Below are 26663 nucleotides of genomic sequence, written 5' to 3'. Positions count from 1 at the left end.
AACCATTAAAAAGAATTAATTTGATCTACAGTCAACATAAGAGAGATTTCTAAGATTAAATATTATAGGAAAACCATAGAGCACATACAGCATTTTCTTTGGTAAATATTTTAAAGGATACTCACTCTGGTTGCCTCTGGTGACAGACTGTTTTCAACAATACCTATCAGTTACTCTTCTGAGACATGACTTTACCCCACAGTCCTACCAAGAGGTGGAGTCACGCGCCTTTCCTTGAATCTGTGCTCCTTAGGTGATTTGCTGTTGATCGACAGAGTGCAGTGGGACTGACTTCCGAGGCTCCCTCAGGAAAGCCCAAAAAGTTTCCACCTGGTCTCTTGGAATGTTTGCTCTCCTATGACCCCTGTTTTGATGTTCTCTCTCTTTCGCTCGCTCGCTCTCTCTCTCACACACACACTAGAAAACAATATATTCTTATGCCACAGGAAGTGTGCCAACCAAGAACGTAGCCCAAGCTATGAAGATGACTTTTCTGCTGGACCACAGTAACAGGATTTTTATTATTATTTTTTAAAGATTTTATTTACTCATGAGAGACAGAGAGAGAGAGAAAGAGGCAGAAACACAAGCAGAAGCAGAAGCAGGCTCCATGCGGGGAGCCCGACACGGGACCGGATCCCGGGACTCCAGGATCACGCCCTGGGCCGGAAGGCAGGCGCCCAACCGCTGAGCCACCCAGGGATCCCCAGAAACAGGATTTTAAGCAGCAAACCTGAGGCTTGTTTTGCTCTGAAAGAAACCCCTGGATTAGAAACCTCTCCTCAGGGACATCTGGGTGGCTCAGCGGTTAGGCGCCTGCCTTTGACTTCGGTGTGACCCGGAGATGCAGGATCGAGTCCCACATCTGGCTCCCTGCGAGGAGCCTGCTTCTCCCTCTGCCTGTGTCTCTGCCTCTGTCTCTCTCAGTCTGTATCTCTCATGAATAAATAAATAAATCTTAAAAAAAACAACAACAACAACAACAAAAAAAAACCTCTCATCAAATCTGTACCCAGAAGGAGAATCAACAGTTCACGAAGTAAGTGGGTACCAAAATGACCAATGGAATTTTCCAGAAACCAGCAGGGGCCAATGCGGACCCCCCTCTAGGGGATGTAACACCTTCGATGACATGTGTTCCAGTGGGCCTGCCCGGGCTCCCCTGGGCTCCCCTGGCTGCCCTTGGATCCCTCAGGCTCTCCCCAGACTCTGGGGAGTCTTAAAAACCCAAGTGGCATCTGCAGGTGAATGTCTTGCAGCCCTGAGCTGGGCTTGGAGGAAAAGGTTCCTTCATACTTCTGAGCGCAAAGCATTACATCCACCTTCTTAATCCTATCAGACCTGACCTATCAGACCAAGAAGGCTCTCGCACCGACCGTGTCTCTGCTTCTCAGGCCCGCCCCACTTCGCCTGCCAGGGCTCCCCTGGAGCCAGCAAGTGAGCGGGCGCAGACCCTCCCTCTGGCGGATGGAGGGGCCGCGTCCCCAAGTCCTCGGATGACAGAGCCCAGCTACCAAGGGCCACCTCTTCAAGGAGCCGGCCGTGAAGGCTGGAATTTGACCCCTCCGACCATACCACCCGCAAAGAGCCACCCCCATCATGAAAACTGCTAAAGATTTAGCCTTTGCCTCAAACCTCCCTCGACCAAACAGGAGGCGAGATGGGGAAGTCGCCCCTCCCCCCCCACGGGGCCGGCGAGGGTACCGTTTCCGTTTCCGGGGGGGGGGGAAGGGCGGGGTCTCACAACTTGCAGTGGGACTTGAACGGCCCACGCACACGGGTCAGGAGGTGGTGGAGAGGCGAGGCCCGAAGGACGCCCCCAAAGCTGGCCAACTGGGCCCACGGTGGAGCCGGTGCTTTCAGCCTCAGCGGACGGCACCGCCGCGGCGGGAGGCGCTGAGGACCCGGGCAGCCGCGCACGAGGACCTACCTGCCCGTCTTCCCGCGCGGGGGCTCCCAGCAGCCCTTGCGCGGGCTCCCAGCAGCCCTCGCGCTAAGAGCCGCTTGCTCCGTGGGCTCAGCCGATGCCCCGCCTTCGCAGCGGGGTCAGCGCTTCCGGCTGACCCTGGAGAGCCCCGCTTGCGGGAACCTGGTGAGGGTTCCAGACGCCTGGGCTGCGGTGAGTGATCCGGAGCAGTTTGGGACTTTCTTGTTTAAGGAGTCGGCCTTGAAGCCACAGACTTTACACCTCAAGGTCCACCTGCTCCACAAGGACAGGCCTCGAAGACCCGGCGTCCGCCCGCCGGTGGTGCCTGAGACCAGCAGTGCCCACCCTGCGGGCGCTCCTTCGCCAAGAACTTTCCTGAGGCGAAGCTGGTGGAATCGGACACCTTACGGGCTTCAGACGTTCCCGTGTGTCCTTCATCCCGCGTGTCCTCAGCCCCGGGTTGCTGGTGCCCACGGGGCCCATCGCGGATGCGCGGCGGGAGAAGCGACGCCGAAGGCCTAGGTAGTTCTGTGAGGAGCTCCGCCTGAAGAACCTGAAAACGGGAGACGACAGCGACGGGGTGACTTTGGGATCGGGATCCTGTACCAGGCGGTGGGAGCGGCTCAGACACGAGGAACTCGCCAAAGCGGAAATCCAGAAGGTGACTTCTCTCTCTCTCTCTCTCTTTAAAAAAAAAAAAAAAAATTGAACCGTTGCTTTACTTGTTAGTTTTTCATGAAAGATACATTTAAATAGTTTAATTTTGGTAAAGCGTGTGTGTGTCGGTACTGGTGTCTGTACAGTGCTGGCCGGAAGGACTGTAGGGCTGTTCCAGGAGCCTCCGACGTGGGCTTGTGCGGGTCTCAGGTAAGGCAAAAGCACCCCTGGGTCAGGAGATGGTTCAAGTAATGCTGGGGTCCCTCCTGCCCCCTGGGTCAAACCTCTGTGGCCTCTTTACCGAGGAACCTATTCCTTTCATTATCGCCTTCAGATGCATGTTCACAACACCAGGGAACTTTTGTTTTTAAAGATTTTATTTATTTATTCATGACAGTCACAGAGAGAGAGAGAGAGAGGCAGAGACACAGGCCGAGGGAGAAGCAGGCTCCACGCAGGGAGCCTAACCTGGGACTCCATCCTGGGTCTCCAGGATCACGCCCTGGGCTGAAGGCGGTGCTAAACTGCTGAGTCACCCAGCCTGCCCCCAAACACCAGGAAACTTAAGGTAAACTTATTTTTAAACAGTATGTTAATTTCTTCTTCTCTTTTTCATGTTTTTTACAAATCAGTACCTTTATTTTTAATTTTTCCCATTCCCAACTGCCTTCTTTTTTTTTTTTTTTTTTTGATTCGGGTGTAATTGACCTGACATATTAGTTTGTGAGGTACATAATAATTCGATATTTGCATATATCGTGAAACAATCACCCAGTAAGTCCAGTTAGCCTCCATCACCATATGTACTTAATTTTTTTGTGTGTGTGATGAGAACTCTCTACATCTACTCCCCTACATAATTTCAAAGAAGCAACGCAGTACTATAAACTGCAGTCACCATAGTGTACATCCCCGTGACTGACTTATTTTATACGTGGAAATTTGTACCTTGGACCACTTCACCTGTTTCAACCACCTATAAGGCCTTGCCTCAGGAAACCAACCACCCGTCTTTTCTTTCTGTCTATAAACTCGTTTTGTTCTTTAGATTCCATATAAGAGTGAGATCGTCTGCTATTTATCCTTTTCTGTTTGAATTATTTCGTTTAGCATAATCCCCTTGAGTCTATCCATGTTGTTGCAGATGGCAATATTTCAACCTTTTCTATGGCTGAATAATATTCATATATATATTATATATATAAACACCTTCATTAACTATCTAAGCTAGATCTTCTTGATAACTTGATACAGCTTCTACATCCACTTACTGCTTCACCTTGCTCTTTTATGTTATGAAGATGACTTATTTCTCTAAACCTCACAAACCAACATCTGCTAGCTTCACACTTTTCTTCTGCAGCTTGTAGAATTGAAGAGAGTTAGGGTCCTGCTCTGGGTTAGGCCACGGTTTAAGGAAATGTTGTGGTTGCTTTGATCTATTCAGACCACTCAAACTTTCTCCATATCAGTGATTAGGCTGTTTTGCTTTCTCATCATTTATGTGTTCACTGGAGTAGCATTTTTAATTTCCTTTAAGAACTTTTCCTTTGCATTTTCAACTTGGCTAACTGACCCAGGAGGTCTAGCTTTCAGCTTTCAGCCTATTTTGGCTTTCAACATGCCTTTCCCACTAAACTTAATTACTCCCAGCTTTCCATTTCAAGTGAGAGACATGTGACTCTCCCTTACACTGGAACACTTAGAGGCTATTGTAGGTTTATTAACTAGCCTAATTTCAGTATTGTTGTGTCTCATGGAATAGAGAGGACAAGAGATGAGGGAACAGCCAGTTGGTGGAGCAATCAGAACACACACAACACTTAACAATTATATTTGCTGTGTTATATGGGCACAGTTCATAACACCACAAAACAATTGCAACAGTAACACCAAAGGTCACTGATCTTAGATTACCATAACAAATGTAATAATAATGAAAAAGCTTGAAATATTGTGATAATTAACAAAAAGTGACACAGAGACACAAAGTAAGCAAATGCTGTTAGCAAAATGCTGATATACCTGCTTAAAACCAAGTTGCCACAACTCTTCAATTTGTTAAAAACACAACATCTGCAAAGTAGAAATTTACTTCAGTAAAACACAGTAAAATAAGTTATACCTGGTATAAGTGTATGGATAACCACTCTCGATTTACATGTACTTTTTATAAAGCTTTCTCAAAGTAGATTTGCATCAATTATGCTTCAAATGCCTGTTCATTTCAATTATCTAGGAGAGTGGCATGAGGAAATGTTTCATGGAGAGTTTATGTTTTCTCTGCTGTGAACCTCAAAAGCTTAGAGTATGGTTCCTCTCAAAATTCCCTTCATAACTGTTGATTTGCAATTCGGGCTCTATCAACCTGATTTTCTCAAAATGGAGTCTTTTTACGTGGTCCACTTTTTTTAAATGTAGAATTCTGGACCGCCCCATAAGTGACTTACTGAATCAGTATCTCTTGTTTTGGAACAAAAAATCTACACACTTTTTAATCTTTCTCTAATTTGATATAAACAACTAAAAATACTAGAAATTTTGATAACATTTGAAATATTTGTTTTTTCCACATTCCTTGACAGTATACAATATATGAAAGATATTTACCCACTGGGATAAAGGAGTGGGGAACAGAGTTAAAAATCATGAAATCAATTTTTTAAAATTATAGTTGCCATACAGTATTACATAGTTTCAGGTGTATGACATAGTAATTGAACAATTATATGTATTACAAACTGTTCCACCAGGATAAATGTAGTTACTATCTGTCACCTGCTTATCCCATCCACTGCACCCCCAACCTTGGCAAATACCAGTTTGCTCTTTATATTACTGAGTCTGTTCCTGCTGTGTTTTGTACATTTTTTTTGTTTTTCAGACTCCACATATTGGTAAAATCATACGGTATTTATCTTACTTAGTCTGGCTTATTTCATTTAGCATACTACCCTCTCGGTTCACCCATGTTATTGTGAATGGCAAGATTTCATTCTTTTTTATGGCTGAATAGTGTTCCATTGTATACATACTATATCTTCTTTATCCATGGAGAACCTATGTCCTCTCTAAAGGGGACATTAGATAGTTCCAGCTAATTTTTGCTATGTGATAATCCAGGCCTAGGGTTGCCAGTTTGTCAAAAGAACCACAAATTTAGATTTTTAATAGGTAATTTTCAGTTATTTGAAACACTGCACTTCCCACATAACAATTTAAAAAACCCTACTCTGTGTCTAGCAATTTTTAATACAATATTACAATATACTGAAATCCAAACAGGTATAATATCACAAGGAAATCTAAAACAAACTGTAGATTATGACTGGAAGATATTAGTCAAGTGTACTGAAATACCTACCAGGCTCATCATTCAGATAAAAACGCTGAGCTTTTTTAGTGGGAAGAAGTGTTCAAAATGAAGTCACAAATAATTTGAGTTATACAACCAAACATGTAGAACATGTAAAATACTGGCCATTTTTATCCACCATACCATAGGAAGCACAAAATGGATTAAAGGAGGCTCAGAGATAGACAACTAGTTGTGATTGAGCAATGATAATCCATGTTGCAGGGGGAGGAGAAAGGTTGAAATTGAAGTCAAGTGTGCATTAAAATAAGAAGAGTAGGTTTTTGGGGGTTTTGTTATAGTTCTGTTTCATACTGGAAAAATGAGAACCAAGAGGTAAAACTCTCAGGGCATATTATGTATAAATAAGGTAATAAATACATTCCAACAAAAATGAAATAAAACACGCTTAATACAATCCCTTTTTTTCTTTTTTTTAATCCTATTTTTTTCACTATGAAATTAACCAGACAAAATTACTCTTTCAAATTGCCAGGGAATTTTGAAAGACTCTTAATTTCTGTATTTATCATACTGAAGGCTGAAAACTATCTAGAATCTCAAAGGGCGAGTGGGAGGTGGGGTGCAGATGCATCTCTGGGCAAGAGTTGAGCTATAGAAAAGTCAGAAGAGACATCGATAGGAAAGGGAACAGCAAAGGGCCCTATCATGTCCAGGTTTAAAAACATTATTATAGGGATGCCTCAGTGGCTCAATTGTTGAGTGTCTGCCTTTGGCTCAGGGCATGATCCCAGAGTCCCAGGATTGAGTCCCATATCGGGCTTCCTGCATGGAGCGTGCTTCTCCTCCTTCTGCCTATGTCTCTTCCTCTCTCTCTGTATGTGTCTCTCCTATGATTAAATAAATAAAATAAAATGAAAAAAAATTATGTATGTAGCATGGTAAATTGCTAAGAAATTATTTTTAAAAACCCATTTAAAGGGAATTCATTCTTATTTATTTTTAGGTTTTCTAATTTTATTTAAATCCAATTTGCCAACATGTAGTATGACACCCAGTGTTCGTCTTATCATGTGCCCTCCTTAATGCTCATCACCCAGTCACCCCACCCCCTATCCACCTCCCCTTCTGCAACCTTTTGTTTGTTTCCCAGAGTTAGGAGTCTCTCATGGTTTATCTTCCTCTCTAGTTTTTCCCCACTCAGTTTCCCTCTTTCCTCTTATGCTTCCTTTTTATATTCTACATATGAGTGAAACCATATGATAATTGTCTTTCTCTGATTGATTTCTTTCACTCAGCATAATACCCTCCAGTTCCATCCACATCAAAGTAAATGGTAGGTATTCATCCTTTCTTATGGCTGAGTAATATTCCATTGTGTGTGTGTGTGTGTGTGTGTGTGTCTGTGTCTGTGTGTATACATACACACCACATCATCTTTATCCACTCATCTGTCAAAGGACATCATGGCTCCTTCCACAGTTTGACTATTATAGACCTTGCTGCTATATTGGGGTGCAGATGTCCTGTCATTTCACTATATCTGTATCTTTGGGGTAAATATCCAGTAATGCAATTGCTAGGCCATAGGGTAGCTCTATTTTTAACTTCTTGAAGAACCTCCACACTGTTTTACAGAGTGGCTGTACCAGTTTGCATTCACAGCAACAGTGCAGGAGGGTTCCCCTTTCTCCACATCCTCTCCAACGTTTGTAGTTTCCTGTCTTGTTAATTTTAGTCATTCTCACCAGTGTAAAGTGGTATCTCAATGTGGTTTTGATTTGTATTTCCCTGATGGCAAGTGACGTGGAGCACTTTTTCATGTGCTTGTTGGCCATGTGTATGTCTTCTTTGGAGAAATGTCTCTTCATGTTTCCTGCCCATTTCATGACTGTTTTTTAGGTGTTGAGTTTGATAAGTTCTTTTTAGATCTTCGATACTAGCCCTTTATTTGATATGTCATTTGCAAATATCTTCTCCCATTCTGTAGGTTGTCTTTTAGTTTTGTTGACTGTTTCTTTGCTGTGCAGAAGCTTTTTATTTTGATGAATTCCCAGTATTTCATTTTTGCTTTTATTTCCCTTGCCTTCATAGAGGGATCTTGCAAGAAGTTGCTGTGGCCAAGTTCAAAAAGGTTTTTGCCTGTGTTCTCCTCTAGGATTTTATGGATTCTTGTCTCACATTTACATCTTTCAAACATTTTGTGTTTACCTTTGTATATGGTATAAGAGAATGGTCCAGTTTCATTCTTGTTGTGTTGACTGTCCAGTTTTCCCACTAACATTTATTGAAGAGACTGTCTTTTTTTTCCATTGGATATTCTTTCTTGCTTTGTCGAAGATGAGTTGACCACAGATTTGAGGGTCCATTTCTGGGTTCTCTATTCTATTCCAGTGATATATATGATCCTGGATGGAATGTTCTATATATATCTGTGAAATCCATTTGATCCAGTGTGTCATTCAAAGCCCTTGTTTCTTTGGTGATCTTCTGCTTAGGAAATCTGTCCTTTGCTGAGAGTGTAGTGTTGAAGTCTCTTTCTATTAATCTATTATTGCCTATGTCTCTTTACTCTGGTTATAAATTGGTTGATATAATTGCTGCTCCCACATTAGGGGCATAAATATTCCTAATTGTTAGGTTTTATTGTTGGATATACCCTTTAAGTATGATATAGTGTCCCTTTTCATATCTTATTACCGTCTTTGGTTTAAAATCTAGTTATCTGATACAAGGATTGCTATCCCAGCTTTCTTTGAGGACTATTACATGATAAATGATTCTCCACCTCCTCATTTTCAGTCTGGAGGTGTCCTTAGGTCTAAAATGAGTCTCTTATAGACAGCATATAGATGGGTCTTGCTTTTTTATGCTAATCTAAAACCCGGTGTCTTTTGATTGGATTATTTAACCCATTCATGTTCAGAGTAACTATTGAAAGATATGAATTTAGTGTCATAAAATTACCTATACAGTCCCTATTTCTGTAGATTGTTTTTGGGGGCTCCTTCTTTGCTTACAGGGTCCCCCTTAATATTTCTTGCAGAGCTGGTGTGGTGGTCACATACTGTCAGTTTCTATCTATCCTGGAAGCTCTTTATGTCTTCTATTCTGAATGACAGCCTTGCTGGTAAAGTATTCTCAGCTGCATGGTTTTCTCATTTAGTACTCTGAGTGTATCATGCCAGCCCTTTCTGTCCTGCAAGATCTCTGGATAGATTTGCTATTAATCTGATATTTCTCTCCATATAAGTTAGGAATCTCTTGTCTCGAGTTGCTTTTAGGATTTTCTCTTTATCTTTGAAATTTTTGAGCTTCACTATTATATGTCAGGGTGTTGATCAATTTTTGTTGATTTTGGTGGGTGGTCCTCTCTATCTCTTGGATATGTATGCCGGTTTCCTTTCCCAGGCTAGGGAAGTTCTCAGCCATGATTTGTTCAGACATACTTTCTGGTCCTCTCTCTCTCTCCCCATACCCTCTGGAATCCCAGTAAGATGAATATTATTCTTTCCCAAACTATCATCTAATTCCTGGAGTCTCTCCTTATGGGCTCTAAGTCATTTATCTCTCTTTTCCTCAGTTTCCTGCCTTTCCATCAACTTGTCCTATATGTCACTCACTCCCTCTTCTACCTCATTAACCCCAACTGTTAGAGCATCCAGTTTAGACTGCTTTTCAGTTGAAGTATTTTTTATTTCGGCCTGATTAGATCTCAATTCTGCAGTAAGAGAATCTCTCGAGCCACAATAATGTTATAATTGTAATCCTGAACTGTATCTCTGACATCTTACTTAAACCCATATCTGTTAGATCTGTGGCAGAGAGTATTACTTCTGGTTCTTTTGTGGTGAATTCTTCCTTCTAGTCGTTTTGTCCAGTGCCGAAAATGGCTATATGATTGAGCAGAGTCAAAACAATCAACCACGACCTAAGTAGCATACACCATAGATAATTTCGAAGAGGTCAGAGGCCAGAAAATAAAAGAAAAAGGAAAAAAAGACCATGAAGTGAAAAACAAATTTAAAAAATAGTAAAAATTTTTAAAAGTGGGAGGTAGGAAGTGGTGGAGGAGAGAGAATATAGTCTCACAAGAGTGGCCCAACATGATGATCCTCTTGGTTCTGAGTATTTTGGTCTGTACGTTAGAAAGTCTCAGATTCCAAATTTATGCAAACATGCAAAACATAGAGAAACAACAGAACAACAAAAAAAAGACAAAAGAGGGGGGCAGAATGGGAAGGAAGAGAGACTATAATCTCACAGAGTCAACCAAGATGATGCTTCACTTGGTTCTGAGTGTATTTTGGTCCATATGTTAGAAGGTACTAAACTCCAAAACTATAAAACAAAACAAAACAAAAAAAAACCCCAAAACTTATATATCTACAAAAATTAAATTGGATATGTTAAAAGGAAGCCAAAAATGAAGAATATATCTATGACATGTAATTATAAAAAAAAATGAAAATAAAAAGGAAAAAACTTAATTGTTAAAATATTGTAGTTAAGACAGGAAAAAATAAAGAATATTGGAAATTCTTAACTTGAAAGATAAATGAGTCATAAGGAATAAACTTTGAGTTCTATATATTATTTTACCTCAGTCCTGGAGTTTTCCAGGGTGTTTGGTCAGTAAATTGGCTGTTCCCCGGTTCTTCTAGCTGGTGTTCTGGGGGAGGGGCCTGCTGTGCTGATTTCAGGTGTCTGTGCCTGGGTGGGAGATGCCCCAACCCTTGCCAGCTGGTGGGGCTCAGTGTAAGCTGTTTTCCCCGTGAGACCTTTGTCCCTGGAGGCCATGTGCCTCCAGGGTGAAAGGGGGGGAAAATGGTGGCAGCCTGATCTCCAGCCCTGGAGCCAAGAGCTCCCAGTGTGTACCGAACTGCAAACTCTTAGTATGCACTGGCTCAGATCCTCCTGGGGACTGGTAGGAGGGGCGGGGTAGGGGTGGGGGCACAGAATTGTTCAGTTTGAAGGGCGCTGGGTGGCAAGAGAGCTTTCACCATCTTGTGTGTTCACTGGCTCTGCCTCTCCTGAGGGAAAAGAGGATAGCCCACTTCCCTCCACTACCAGGCTCTGGGATGTGTCACCTCCTGGAGTGGGCACCCGCTCCACCTCTCCTAGATGCCCTTTCCAGTCCTTTACCAACACCTAGGATGGTGCTGATTGGTCCCCTGGTCCCACTGCAGTTTGTGGTTTGTGACACAAGTTGGGCTTTCTCCCGGGCTTCCCTGTTCTTTCTGTGACTCTGAGAGTGTTGAGATCTCACTGCCCCTCCTGCAGTTTTGCCCTATTTCACCACTGAGCACTTTTCAGGCAGGGAAGACTCTCAAGAGCAGATTTCTAAAGGATCCATTTGTACTCCTTAGCACTTTCCTGCAGCAGCTTACAAAGGTTCCCTCCCCTGCCCCATTCATCTTCTGATATATCCCCTCTGTTTCTCTTCACTGCACTCCTACCTTGTATGAAGTGATCACTTTTCTCTCTGTAGCATTCCAGCTGTTCTTTCTTTACATCTCAGGTTGATTCACAGGTGTTTAGATTGTTTGAAAGCTATCTAGCTAACTTTAGGGGACCAGATGAATTGAGGACTCCTACTCTTCCACCATCTTGCCTCTTCCCCCACTTTTCAGTTTTAATTCCAGTATAATTAACATATAATTTATATTAGTTCCAAATATACAATATAGTGATTCAATTCTATATATCACTCAGCACTTATCATGATAAACGTATTCATAATCCCCTTCTGTTTCATCCATCCCCGACCCACTTCCACTCTCGTAACCATCTGTTTGTTCTCTGTATGTAAAAGTCTGGGGTTTTTTGTTTGTCTCTTTTATTCTTTTTTCATTTGTATTGTTTCTTAAATTCCACATATGAGTGCAATCATATGATACTTGTCTTTGTCTGACTGACTTATTTCACTTAACATTAGACTGTCTACGTCCATCCATGTTGTTTCAGATGGCAAGGTCTCATTTTTTGTGTGTTCAGTAATATTCCATTGTGTATGTATGTATGTGTGTGTTTGCACATCTTATCTTTATCCCTTAATCTATTGATAGACGCTTGGGTTGCTTTCATTATTTGGCTATTGTAGATAATGCTGCAATATACGTAGGTTTGCATATATCTTTTTGAATCAGTGGTTTTTGTATTCTCTGGGTAAATACCCAGTAGTGGAATAACTGGATCATCTGGCAATTCTATTTGTAAGTTTTTGAGCCACCTCCACATTGTTTTCTACAGTGCTAAACCAGTTTGCATTCCCACCAAAAATGGGCACATGTTATTTTTTTCTCACATCCTCACCAAACTTTGTTGTTCTTTTGGTTTTTTACTTTAGCCAATCTGACAGGTGTGAGGTAATGTCTCATTATAGTTTTGATTTGCACTACCTGGACAGTGATGTTGAGCCTCTTTTCATGTATCTGTTGGCCATTTGAATGTCTTTCTTAGAGAAATCTGTTCATGTCTGTTCATTTCTTCAGCCATCTTTAATTGGATTATTTATTTTTTGGGTGTTGAGTTGTATAAGTTTCATCTATTTTTGATACTAACCCTTTATCAAATATGTCATTTGTAAATATCTTCTCCTATTTGGTAGGTTGTATTTTTCAGTTTTGTTGATCATTTCCCCCACTGTACAGAAGCTTTTTCATTTAATGTAGTCCCAATTGTTTATTTTTGCTTTTGTTTTCCTTGTCTCGGGGTATATATCTAGAAAAATGTTGCTGTGTCTAATGTCAGAGATACTACTATCTTGCTCTCTTCTAGGATTTTTATGATTTCAGTCTCACATTGAGGTATTTCATCCATTTTGGATTTATTTTTGTGTATTGTGTAAGAAAGTGGCCCAGTTACATTCTTTTGCGTGTTGCTGTCCAGTTTTCCCCACACCATTGGTTGAAGAGACTACCTTTTCCTATTGCATATTCTTGCCTCCTTTGTCCAAGATTAATTGACCAAATAATAGTGGGTTTATTTCTGAGTTTTCTATTCTCTTCCATTGATCTGTGTGTCTATTTTTTGTGCCAGGACCATACTGTTTTTATTATTTTTGTAGTATATTTTGAAAGCTAGTATTGTGATAACTCTAGCTTTGTTCCTTTTCAAGATTGCTTTAACTATTTGGGGTCTTTTGTGGTTCCATACAAATTTTAGGATTGTTTTTCCTAGTTCTATGACAACTGCTATTGGTATTTTGACAGGGATTGCATTAAATCTGTAGATTGCTTTGGTAGTATGGACATTTTAACAATATTTGTTCTCCCAATCCATGAGCATGGAATATCTTTCCATTTGGTGCTGTCTTCAATTTTTCGTCAGTGTTTTATAGTTTCCTAGGTACAGGTCTTTGACTTCAATTAAGTTCAGTCCTAGATATTTTATTATTTTGGTGCAATTGCAAATGGGATTGTTTTCTTAGTTTCTCTTTCTGCTACTTCCTTACGAGTGTATACAAATGCAAGAGATTTCTGTATATTGATTTTGTAACTGTGACCTTACTGAATTTGTTTATCAGTTCTAGTGGTTTTTCTTTGGAGTCTTTAGGGGTTTTTGTATATGATATTATCTGCCAGTAGTGACATTAGTTCTTCTTCCTTACCAATTTGGATGCCTTTTATTTTTTTTGTTGTCTGATTGCTATATCTAGGACTTCCAGTGCTATGATGCATAAGAGTGATGATAAGGGACATCCTTGTCTTATTCCTGTCCTTAGGGGAAAAGCTTTCCATTGAGTCATTTCAACATTGAGTTTGGTATCCATTGTGGGTTTTTCATGTATGCTAAGGTATGTTGTGGTATGTTCCTTCTATTATGTTGAGGTATGTTTCCTTTGTTGAGAGCTTTTATCATGAATGGATGTTGTACGTTGTCAGTTGTTTTTTCTGCATCTATTGAAATGATCATATAGTTTTTATCCTTTCTCTGATTTATATGACATATCACATTGATTAATTAGTGACTATTTTTTTTTCTTTAAAGATTTTATTCATGAGAGACACAGAGAGAGAGAGAGAGAGAGAGAGAGAGAGGGAGAGTGAGAGATGCAGAGACACAGGCAGAGGGAGAAGCAGGCTCCATGCAGGGAGCCCGAACGGGTCTCAATCCTGAGTCTCCAGAACAAGGCCCTGGGCCAAAGGCGGCTCTAAACCACCGAGCCACCCGGCTGCCCCTGATTAGTGATTATTGAATCATCCTTGCACCCAGGATTAAATCCCACTTGATCATGAATGATTTTTTCAATGTATTGTTATATTCAGATTGCTCCTGTTTTGTTGAGGATTTTTGCATTGATATTCATCAAAGATATTTGCCTGTTCATTCATTCATTCATTCATTCATTCATTTTATTTATTTAGGTGGTGTCTTTACCTGGTTTTGGTATCACGGTAATGCTGGCCTCATGGAATGAATTTAGAAGTTTTCCTTCCTCCTCTATGTTTTGGAATAGTTTGAGAAGAATAGGTATTAACTCTTTTTTCAATGTTTGGTAGAATTCACCGATGGAGCTGTCTGGTCCTAGACTTCTGTGTGTTGAGAGTTTTTTTGATTTGATTACCAATCCAATTTTATTGCTAGTAATTTTTCTGTTAAAATTTTATATTCTTCCTGATTCAATTTTGGGAAGTTACATGTTTTAGGAATTTATCCATTTTTTCTAGGTTACACAATCTTGGACATAGAGCTATTTCAATAAAATGCTCTCATAATTGTTTGTATTTCTCTGGTGTCATTCTCATTTGTGATTTTGTTTGAGTCCCCTTTCTCTTTTTTTTAATGAGTCTGGCTAAAAGTTTATCAATTTTGTTGATCTTTTCCAAGAACCAGTTACTGGTTTCATTGATCTATTGTTTTTGTTTCTATTTTATTTACTCTAATCTTTATTATTTCCTTCCTTCTACTAATTTTAGGTTTTGTTTGTTCTTCTTTTCCCAGCTTCTTTAGGTGTAAGTTTGGGTTATTTGAGATTTTTCTTGCTTCTTGAGGTAGGCCTGTATTGCTGTAAACTTTTGTCTTAGAATAGCTCTTGCTGCATTGCCAAAGATTTTGGACCATTGTGTTTTCATTTTCATCTGCCTCCATGTGTTGATATCCTATTTGATTTCTTGGTTGACCCATTCGTTGTTAAGTAGCATGTTCATTATCTTCCATATATTTGTGTCCTTTCCAAATTTTTTCTTGTGAGGTTGATTGTTAGTTTCATAATGCTATGATCAGAAATAAAGCATAGTATGACTTAGTTTATTTTGAAATTATTGAGACATGTTTTGTGATCTATTCTGGAGAATGCTCCATGTGTACTTGAAAAGATTGTGTATTCTACTGTATTAGGATGGAGTGTTCTGAATATATATCTGTTATATCCATCTGGTCCAGAGTTTCATTCAAAAGCACTCTTTCCCTATTTATTTTCTATTTAGATGACCCATCCATTGATATAACTGGGGTGTTAAAGTCCCCCTCAATAATTATATTACTATTGATTACTTTATGTTTGTTATTAACTATTTTATGTATTGGGTGCTCCTATGTTGGGTGCATAAATATTTACAATTGTTCTATCTTCTTGTTGGGTTGTTCCCTTTATGATTATGTAGTGTCCTTTGATCTTGTTACAGTCTGTGTTAAACTCTATTTTATCCAATCTAAGTATTGCTACCCTGGCTTTCACTTCCATTTGCATGATAAATGCTTTTCCATCCCTTTGTTTTCAATCTGCATGTATTTTTGGGTCTAAAATGAGTCTCCTGTAAGCAACATACTAGATGGGTTTTGTTTTATTTAATCCATCCATCATTCTCTGTCTTTTGATTGGAGCATTTAGTCCATTTACATTCAAAGTAATTATTGATTGGTATGTACTTATTGCCATTTTGTTATTTGTTTTATGGATGTTTTTGTAGTTTTCTCTGTTCCTTTCTTTTGTTCTTTTCTCTCATGGTTTTCTGGCTTTCTTTAGTGATATACTTAGATTCTTTTCTCTTTACTTTTTGCATATCTATTACCGGTTTTTGACTTTTGGTTACTATTGGGTTTATATATAAAATCTTATGTATACAACAGTCTATATTAAGTTGATGGTTGCTTAAGTCTGAACCCATTTTGAGAGCACTAAATTTTTATTCCTCTTCCCCTCAGGTTTTAGGTATATGGTGTCATACTTTTATTTTATTATTATTATAAAATCCTTTTATTTTGTGAATCCCTTGACTGATTTTTATAGATATACTTATTTTACTGCTTTTGTGCTTCCTACTTTTCTTATTTCTGCTTATGATCTTTCCTTTCACCTCAGAGTCCCCTTTAACTGAGCACTATCTCCATGAGGCTGTATGTTGTACTATCTCTTTAAGGGTAGGGACTCAGTGTCCTAATATCCTCTGGCTCTCCCAGAGCCTAGGTGATAGATTTTTAAAGTGCTAAGTGTTAAATCCCCAGTGATTGTAATAACTCACTAAGTTAGGTCCCTCTGGTTGTCAAAGCCAAATGTTATGGGAATTTCTCTTCCCAGTGCAAGTCCCTTGTGCATAGGATGCCTAGTTTGGGATCTGCTCCTCTCCCCTCTCTGTGCATCCCTCCCTCCTGCAGACAGTTCAAGGGGTGAGTTTGGCTCTGAAACATGTCTCCGCCCTTGCTATCCTATTTGTCATGGCCTCTTCTCTACATTTAGCTGTGGAGAATCTGTTAAATCAGTCTTCAGGTCCTCTTTTTGGTTTATGTACACTGATGTGGGTGTTATCTTGGTGTATCATTGGGACAAGTGAGCCTAGGATCCTTCTACTCTGCCATCTTCCCCAGAAGTCCAAAGGGAATTTATTTTAAATAACGCTCTTTTAACAACTAAAACTAGTCTCCATTTAGACATCTTATTTAGCAATCTGTTCACTCATCTGTAAACTCCTTTTTGCTTTTTTCTTGTTTGATCCATGTGCTAGAGAATCATTTTGGGCACTAAAATTATTTTTTAAATAAATTTATTTTAAAATATAAAATTTTTTAAAGTCAGAAAACAGTAAAAAATGGAAAATACATTCATGTAACAGAAAGCCATATAATATCAGCATATTTGAAAGTATTCCATAAAAGGATGAATTTGGCCCATATTAAATTTTATAAGTTCTGGTTAATTTAATACACACAGGATGCATCATTTTGATATATATTTAACCAGGTATGAAACATTCCAAACTATTGTATTTAGGCCATAGGACTGAATTAAGTATTAGAAATATATGATGTTTGTCTTTCTTATTTTGTTTCAATATTTAGGTTCCGAAAGGTAAAATCAATTATTATATTCTAATCCATAAAAAATATAGTCTATAAAGTCATAACATATTCAGCAGCTAAAATAATCCTCTAAAAACAGTATTATAAAAGGTTGTTTAAAAATAACTCACGTAATTGGTTGCCCTTAAGTACAAAGCATATCGTTTTTGCAATTCAGTAATCAAAAATAATTTAAGTGTGCTACATCTCTTCCCCTTGACACTTTGGCTCCAAAGAAACACTCATGACAAAGTTATCAGCAATAAAATTCTTAAGTAATAGGCAATGCACAATAATTGAGCATCATATGGAGCACCAAGTTCTCTGTATAGTTTTATCAAATGAAAATAAATAATGTAAATTTAAGCTGCACACTTAAATTCACATTCAGAGATTTATCACTTGGGCCATTTGCTGTCCCATTATATGCCCATTTGTAGTATTTTCTCTCTCACTCTCATTCTTACTCATTTTCTCTCCGGTGGAGTTATTTGGAGGACATTTTTTTCACATTTTGAAACAGGATTTTTCATTTCTGGCAACTTTATGGTGATGTGGTGACAGGCATCAATAGAGATCAGAATACGAACTTGACCAGTTGATAATTCAGATAATGGATTTCAACCATCATGCTATTATCCTTTAAAGGCTATTAAAAGAAATTTAACTTTTTCACAGATTGTTTTCCATGTGTGAAAATATTCACACTTAGGCATAAATTCACATGGTAGCAGAAATGGATATAATAAATTTGAGAGAGCTAATTGATAATAGTGCCGTTACTGGCATTGAATTTATCTCCGGCCCTCATTTCATCTGCAGAAAGAGGTTGATTCGTCTACTCTTTTCATCTTTGTAGCATCAAACTAAGATAATTAGAAATACATTCTGTCAAGCATGTGATTCTCTTTCCTTTTCATGCCTTTCCTCTCACATGCTTTGGTGTTCCATTATTGGATCCATGGTAACACTGTAAAGAATAATTAAGCAAAAACTTGCAAGATAACAGATGAAAAAAAATGCCTTCTATTCCTAAGATACCCTTAGAAATTTTATGAGCATTTACTGGTATTAATCGGATGATGTTATATTTGAACAAGCAAAAATTGGGGTGTCAGGAAAGGGTACAAACTCCTTTCTGGGAGATAGTGCCAAGCTGGTACAAGGCAGAGGGAACATGCAAATATTGTGTCCACTGGCCTCCATTCTCTGAGAGTACCTTTTTAGGCCCCTAGTTGAACAACAAATGAGAAACCTGCCTTCAAGCCAAAGCTCCTCAAAAAGCAGATAGACCTCTTTCATATAAAGATTGGAGATGTGTTTTAATTTATTCGTGCAGTGCCCTGGGGCTGGTAGTCCACCAAGAACTGTCTCCAAATGTTAACAATCTCATAGGAGCAGTGTCCCAAGTTCCTTTGGCCTCTAGAGCAGGGTGATTAAAGGGTATCCTCTGGGTGGCAGCCACAAAACCTAGAGCAGAAAATGCATGTAAAAGCTCCCCTCTGGGAGATACTGGTGCTCTGGAGCACTGCAAGCACTGCAGAGGGAGACCTTGAAGATGGCACCCAGCAACTAAAATGAGCATATAGATGCCACCCACCAGGAGAAAGAAAAAAAATTTAACTTAAGAAGATGATGCCTGGTAGCTAGAGCACAAAGGTGGCACTTACCAGCTGGAAAGATGCAGAGGGGAAACATATAGATGGTGCCCACAGGAAAAGAAAAAAAAGAGATGATACCCACTGAGTGAGGCAGAGGGAGAGAATGAGATGGTACCCACCAGTCAGCAGACCTTTAGAATATGTGCTAAATTAGATGCTTGCCCCTCAGGCTGACAATTTAAGATTAGCAAATGAGCTTCCTTCCTGTATGGGCACCTCTTGATCCTGTGCTAGGCCCTGGAGCAGCAGGTAAGTCCAAGTGCACAAACCCTTTAAGTGTCATTTCTCAGATTGTTACTGCTTTGTGGGCCCCATAGATGTGATCTTCATTGGATTTCAAAGCTAGATGTTTTGGAGTCCCATCTCTCAGGTGTGGATGTTAAAGGATGGGGTGCCCAATGTGAAGTTCAGACTGCTTCAATGTGGGCCGCCTTTCATTTTCCAGATGTATAGGAGTTGCTTAGATAGCTCAGGTTTTTTTCAGAGGAAGTCGTTCCTTATGTAGCTGCAGATTCATGTGTCCATGGGAAGAGGTGTTCCCTGGATCCTTCTACATCATCATTTTGAACAGGAACTGCTCCAAATCCAAAAGGTTCTGAAAGAAAAAGATGAACTTACTGCAGGTGTAAACTCCATGGAAAAAATATTTTTCTGACCTCTTTAAGTGGTTTCAAAACAGAAGGAGGTGATCAAAAGCCTCCACATAAAAAAATCACTGAAGATGTATGCTAAGGATTAAATAGTAAGAATTGAAAAGGAAGGCCAGAGATACCAAGTGCTAAAGGCCCACACAGAAAAGAAACTCACACTGGAACTGAGGACATCACTCAGGTCTGGAGCAAGGCCCAAAATGAGGCTATGGCCTTCCACGTGAGCCGAGGAAGGAGCAGATGCACATCTATTCTCTGAAGAAGACCACTGAGGAGAATACTGAATAAAACAGTCACCTGACCAGAAGCTGTGACAACCTAATTTCCAAGATGGAGTTCTGACATGGAAGTCTCTGGTCAGTACCCATTCTCCCTCTTGTGTGTTTTTCTGTCTGTCTGACTCTGTTAGAAGGCCTCATGTTCTTTCTTCTCTTAACCACAGCTCGTTTTTAAACTAGATTGCTTTTTTAAAAAAGACTAAATAAAGCTTCCTTTAAGTTAAAGTGAGAGAGAAAGGGTACTTCTATGTGGGTGTTCTGGTCAATAGTCTCAGCTGAGACCTATCTGACATTCCAGCCCAGGTTCCTGAAACATGAGTAAAGAAGTCTCTAGAATATTTCAGTCCACAGCCTTTCAAATATTCCCAGCTGACACATTAGACATTATATAGACAAGCTGTTCCCACTCTGACTTCTCTGCATTCCTTATACACAGAACCAGTGAGTATGATAAAATGATAGTTGTTTTAAGCCACAGAATTTTGGAGCAGTTTGTTATGCAGAACTAGATAACCAGAATGCTTCCCTATCTTCCTTCTCCCATTTTCCATTTACCAAATGTCCTCAGTTCATTTGGGATCCATGTCATTTCAGACAAGTAAGTTGTCCTCCAGTTCCAAGAGTGAAATAGATGATACATGCTAATCCAATTGGCAATGCACTTCCTCTAGTTACAGAGACTAGTTCCTGCAAGTGCACGTGAGCTAAGCCAGACTCTAATATTCAGGGTTACTGAATTAAGAGTTTTGAAATTTTCTTTAGCAGGTGTTTTCTTTGTCCACAATTTGGACTTCCTGGGGTTAATTTGTTTTGTTTTTTTTTTTTTAATCATGAGGGAAGGCAATATGTGGAAGAAAAGAGAGTTGAGAACCCCAAAAACTCAGACCGGGGGCCCTGATAACATCATAAACTTTTGAATTAAACTCTTTCCTTAAATTTGTTCTTATGGATATTTTAGTTATATACTCTCCCTTTATTATTTAATCCAGTCGAGGTTGAGCTTTCTGTTGCTTGCAACCAAAAGCATTGTAAACTTTCTATGTATAAACCTAAATTTTTTCTGTAGAGACTTATGTCAGTGACTACCATAAATGAAAGAACTGAGGAGGGAAGCTTTTATTTTTCATCTTCTATCTTTTTGTACATTCAAATTACCTAGAAACATGCACCAATTACTTTTTCCACATCAACAGGAATCATGTGGGTGGTAAAATAGGCCATTTTATAATTTCGATTATCATATTTTTCTGTATGATACCCAACCACTTTTATATGACTCATAAGTTAATCCTTCCTATAACATTAAAGGGTATTGAGTACTTACTGTGCTGGGTAATATCACATGTATTACCTCTTCTCACCCTCACAAAAAAGTCCAGTATTTAATCTCTGCTATCCCCATATAGAGTAGAAAAATGAAACTGAGAGCTATTCAGGAATTTGCCAAAGGTGACAAAACAAGTTGATTGGTAAAACTAGTATTTAGCTAATGGTAAATCTCTGTGGTATAGGTCGGCCAATACCACAGTCAGTGCTTATACCTGCCTCACCATCAGTGATTTAAGTGCTTGTCCAACTAATATTTGAACATTCTATCCTAAGGATAAGCCCCTCAGCCTTTATGTTGTAAAAACAACACAAATTAATTCTCTGTCAGTTTCACCTACTGAGAAAAGGTGGGTCTTTTTTTTTTTTTTTCTTGCTATGCGAACAACCTAATCCTTCATCCAGGAACTTTTGAATATTTGAAGATGATTATCATGCCCCCCCCCCAATAGCTCCCTACACATCCCAGCATATCCATGCTCACACACAAATATATACAGATATATATATACACACACATACACCCAACCATTCTTTCTCTGTTAAAGCTTTTCCATTTATTCACCATTGTGACCCCACTATCTTGTACCCTCTCACCCTTTTAAAACTAAATAAAGTCTGCAAAGTCTAAGTGATTTTCCAAGGACACAGAGGTACCTATTGATTGAATACAGGATGTCTGATTACTGCTTTCTTATGGATCAGTATCAGTATTCATCATGCACAGCATACACAATTCTTGGTAATGGTATATATTTGTATTTATTCCCATTCAGGAAGGAAGGAAGGAAAAAGACAAACATCACTACTTTGAATATCCCATTAATATAGTAGCCACTTTGGATGAAAATTCAACTATGGAAGATAAGGCTGAATATTTGAGACCAGAGACTAACAATTTAGAGTGCTTACCAATGTGATAGAATAAATAACAATTGAGTTTTTTTTTTAAGTGCTATGACAGACATTTCAAAGAAGCAGTGTATCTAAATCAGCCTGTATTTAGTTGTGAGTTGGAAACAATTCCTGGCTAAGAACATATGCCCAGTTTAGAATTATGCATTTCTCTTCCAGAGAGAGCATTTCACAAGAAAGTTTTACCATTTCCATCGTCAGAGTCTATGAAAAAATGTTATCTCGGAAAATTGCACAGATGCCAATAAAGAGGCAACAACATAAGCCCATATTCAGTCTCTGGCTCTGTGCAGAAAGAGGAATTGTGCATTGGAAAGAAAGTGATTATCACATAACATCTACCATAGCTCTCACTTGCTCCAGACAATGCACATAAAAGAGTCCCATAGTACCCACCCTCCAACCTTCACTCCCTTTTCCTTGCAACCTATCCATTTCTTACATATACCCTATACAACCCTACCCTACAGACCTGCATCGTATACGTGTGGGAATTTTACCCATTCATCTACAGTCATTTCTATGATCTCTAAACTGAAGTCTTTCTTATATTTAGCAATAAAATGGTTATAATTTGCATTGTGTTCATTAGGGTTGATAGGAGAGGATTGAACAACAAAGGGACCAGATGCCCCCCTAAATTGTTTTTGCTTCTTTCTCTAGCTCTCCCTGATACACTGTCTGGGGTCAGGTCTCAGGACAATGATATACATAATGCATTCTCTTAGACTGATCTCCTTTAAAGAGGCTTCCATTAGGAGATTCTGTCTTCCAGCTTCCTTCAATGTTTCCTACACCAGTCTTATTCCCTTATAAAGTCCTAAATCATTTCCCTTCAATTTTTTTCCTTGATCCTATTTTAGGCTTCACTTCCTCAAAAAACAGTCATTATTCTGCTCCAGTCCTTGATGTCTTGGTTATACTTTAAAAATGCACTTAAAAATAGTTTATTAGTAAATACTGTAAAGAGTAATGTTCCTACTCTAATTGGTAATGCAGGGATTTTGCTCTTTCAGTCATTTAAAATATTACATCTTAAACAAGTATTCTTACTGTGACTGAACAGAAAAAGGGTTTATTTCCCAAAGATTAGAGCCTACCTTATTTCCTATCCAAGTCCTTCAAAGAGTTGTGAACTTTGTCATCTCATTAAATATAAACTCTTTGTTACATGAAAACATTTTACTGTAGTTGGTGATAATTAATAGGTTCCTTATATGAAGTACCACAAGCTTTTCTAACATTACCCTGTAGTTATGCACAACTACATAAAAGCTGAAACACATGTGAAACTGACTTGTACATGCTAATTGGTCTTATTCTGACTCACCACACGTCATTGTTTACGTCAGAGTTCATAAATCTTACTTCGTTTCAAAAAGATGATTTATATACAAGTCTCAACTGATTGAATAAAAACTGAGCTTGTATACAATATAGTAGAGAACAAAAGTGCATGTGTTTTTGTTATATATATTTTCTTTTGATGGTAGTAAACTACTACAAATGGATTTTCATGTTTTAACTTAATAAATTCCGACAGCTCATTATTGTGTAAATTTAGACAAGGCCACTGTGAAACAGCAATTAAGACTACAGTATGAAACAGCTCCATATTTTTGAGACCCCAAAATTGTACGTATTAAGTTTAAACTCAGGAGAGTAATATTTGCTTATCTTTAACCTTGAAGGTCAGAAAAACTTCATTTAGTTAAGCTTTAGGTTATATGCCCCATCAATAAGAAGTAAATCCAATTCACCTAATATATACTGAGCATATACTATAAGAAAGACACCTATAAAAACTATCTAATTGTGGTCTAAACAGACTATTAAGACTGGCCAGTTCACTCACATAAACAATCGTTATTCCACACTTTGCTCATGATTAGATACTATCTGTTTGACCTTCTCGTGTTTCTGTTTCTAGAATCCTCTCTAATCAACATACTGTTAGTAACAGAATAGCTTAAATTAGATTGAGTCTTCCAAGATAAGGAGTACATTATTAGTGTCAAGTATAGAAAATTCTAGAATTGATTGAGAACAATCTAACACAAAGACTTTTAATCCATTAAAGCAAGGCCAGAAGATTAAAGAAAGAGAAATTTTCAGTACAGGTATAAACATATGTGACAATACTGGACAGATGTTTAAATGTTAGGCTGCTTCCTTGAGCAGATGCATCATTCACTGTTCTATTTCAGTAAGCAAGGAACATCATAATGAAATAAACAGATACATTTGGCAACAAGAGATCATCATTTTTATGAATTATATTTTTTGAAGATGGAACATTTTAAAGGACTTTGCTTCAATATATCATCATACCTGGTGTAAATTTGTAATGTGTCCTGTTTTCCAAAACTGACTAAATCAAATCAAGTTTCAGGGAGATGAAATGAACTTGATGAAAAGCTGTTTCTGAATCTTTGAAGGGGTTTCAGCTTTTTTTTTTTTTATCAAGGCAAATCTGTCTTGTAGCATGTTAATGTAAATTATGGTGGTGAATGTCATATCTCCATCTGCTCCAACAATCTGTTAAAATACACAATTCTTTTCTAGGGAAAAGAGTTTATAATCTTTTAGCATATTGTTATCAATTCCCCTCCTGAATAAAATGCATCTTGGCAAAATCTATTTTTTATCAATGACCTAATTCCCTGCCCTGACAGAATTTCTTGGTGATATCCTCAGAAGTGCATAAATATTTCTTCTCTATTCCTAGAAAGAGTTCTATTTGCTCTTGATAATACTCTTCGTCCTGTGTGCATCCATCCACACCAATGCAACAGACCCTGCATTTAGAAATCACCATGGGAGCTAGTTCTTCACATCAGAATATTCACTTTGGAAAACAGAAAGAAGTAAAAGGAAAAAAATTAGCTTTTAATCACAGCAAGGGTGGACTTAGAGCATCCTTGCAGTTTAGTTTCTGAAAGCACTAGCATTGGCTTGATGGAAGGAGCCTATCATAAGAATCAGGAGCCTTGGTGGCTCTGCTACTTTCTACAGAGAACTTGTACAAGTTACTTAACATTCAAAGTCTCATTTTCCTCATCACTAATAACAGTATCTACATCAATGAACAAATCTTCTGTGAAAGTATCTGACAAAGTTCTATAGAGATACTAGTTATTTAATGTAAGACAACTAACTATACTTCTCTTTCTCCTATTAACATTAGAGAATACAAATCCGTACATTATTTTCACATGATATGTGTTTAAGCCTAATTTAAATTTCACAAAATAAATAAAAATAGCAACTAAGATATTAAAGTATTAAATTGGAAGATATCTTGAGAGTATATTTTAACTCCCTCATCTTAAAGAACTTTTAAAAAATTATTATCAGAAAAGTTATCAGTGTCAGAATGCTCTGACACTGATCTTAGTGCAATGATTATTTAAAATTGGGCAAAATATCTTATAAAACTATGTTAAGGTTAGAATGTTTTGCTTTTGGCAAAAGAACACTTTATTGTGTATACACATGTATATTGCATATATACTTGTAATTTAAGATTTCACTGAGATAAGTGTTGGGCTAAGTGTAGGGTAGGACTCAGATGACATTGGGACAGGTACTGAAAAAAAACACACTGTCTTCAAGGTACTGTAAACTTTAGGGGGAAGAAAAAAAATGACTGTTTCTTATAAAAGTAAACATACTCTTACTATTCGATCAAACAATCACAATCCTTTATTTATCCAAAGGAGCAGAAAACTTATGTCCACACAAAAACCTGCACACAAATGTTAATAGCAACTTTATTCAAATTGCCAAGATGTCCTTTAGCGAATGAATGGATGGAATATTATTCAGTACTAAATAGAAATGAGTTATCAATCCATGAAAACAAGCCATGAAACATGGAGGAAACTTAAAAGCATATTACTGTTTGAAACAAGTCAATCCAGAAAAGACTACATACTGTTCGTTTCAATTATATAACATTCCGTAAGAGGCAAAACTGGGGAGATGGATCAGTAGCTGCTAGATGTTAGGGAGGAGGGGAAGATTAATAGGCAGAGCACAAAGAATTTTTAGGGCAATGAAACTACTCTGCATGATACTAAAATAACAAATACGTGTCATTATACATTTGTCCAAATTCATAGAATGTACACCAGAAGTGGACCACGATATGAACTGTGGACTTCAGGTCCTTCAGGTGATAATGACATGTCAGTGTAGGTTCATTAGTTGTGACAAATGCACCACTCTGGTGGAGGAAACTAATAATGGAGGAATATTTGTATGCGTGTGTGTGAATATGTAGGAAATCTCTGTACCATTGTTGTAAACTTAAAATTGCTCTTAAAAAATACTTTAAAAAAGCATAAGTCATAGGCACAAAGACCATAATAAATATCTATAACACACTAAGTTTTACAAGAGAAACAGATCACATCCCAAGCTATTATTTCTCAATTATTAGTAACTTTGGACAACCCATTCCTGTAAATTTGTGTAGAAGATTGTGTATCTCCTTTCTTATGGACTTAATTGGCCTTTGATTCTTTTTTCATGATCCTGAATATACAACTTTTTTCAGGACAAACTCTCCTTTGATTTCTCTCTTCTCTCCCCCAGGTAGCACTGATGGCATTTTGTGCATATTACTACAGCATTTATTAATTGCAGCAT

The 26663-nt window shown here is 38.4% G+C and overlaps 2 protein-coding genes across 16 annotated transcripts in view; one reads left to right on the top strand and one right to left on the bottom strand.

The window, feature by feature from the left end:
• CNBD1 (cyclic nucleotide binding domain containing 1) overlaps nucleotides 1-1908 on the bottom strand; it is a 539688-nt gene extending 537780 nt beyond the window's left edge. For 3 of the 6 annotated variants that reach the window (XM_025433554.3, XM_025433558.3, XM_025433559.3), the window contains exons 1-2: nucleotides 1777-1908; nucleotides 126-261 (exon numbers count right to left, since the gene is read on the bottom strand). The gene's annotated coding sequence lies outside the window, so the exon portion shown is untranslated. Of the gene's footprint in view, nucleotides 1-125; nucleotides 469-1776 lie in introns of those variants that run through there. The other 3 variants (XM_035708252.2, XM_035708253.2, XM_049103879.1) reach the window with 2 other exon arrangements.
• A 129-nt stretch (nucleotides 1909-2037) lies between these two features.
• Nucleotides 2038-26663, top strand: part of CNGB3 (cyclic nucleotide gated channel subunit beta 3) — a 247129-nt gene continuing 222503 nt past the window's right edge. For 3 of the 10 annotated variants that reach the window (XR_003130386.3, XR_004810395.2, XM_049103874.1), the window contains exons 1-2: nucleotides 2040-2588; nucleotides 2982-3152. The gene's annotated coding sequence lies outside the window, so the exon portion shown is untranslated. Of the gene's footprint in view, nucleotides 2589-2981; nucleotides 3153-26663 lie in introns of all 10 variants that reach the window. The other 7 variants (XM_025433545.3, XM_025433546.3, XM_025433547.3 and 4 more) reach the window with 7 other exon arrangements.

Source organism: Canis lupus, chromosome 29 (genome assembly GCF_003254725.2).
Source record: "Canis lupus dingo isolate Sandy chromosome 29, ASM325472v2, whole genome shotgun sequence".
Lineage (NCBI taxonomy): Eukaryota > Metazoa > Chordata > Mammalia > Carnivora > Canidae > Canis > Canis lupus.
Note: the sequence above shows the minus strand (reverse complement) of the source record. Positions and strands in the feature narration are given on the sequence as shown.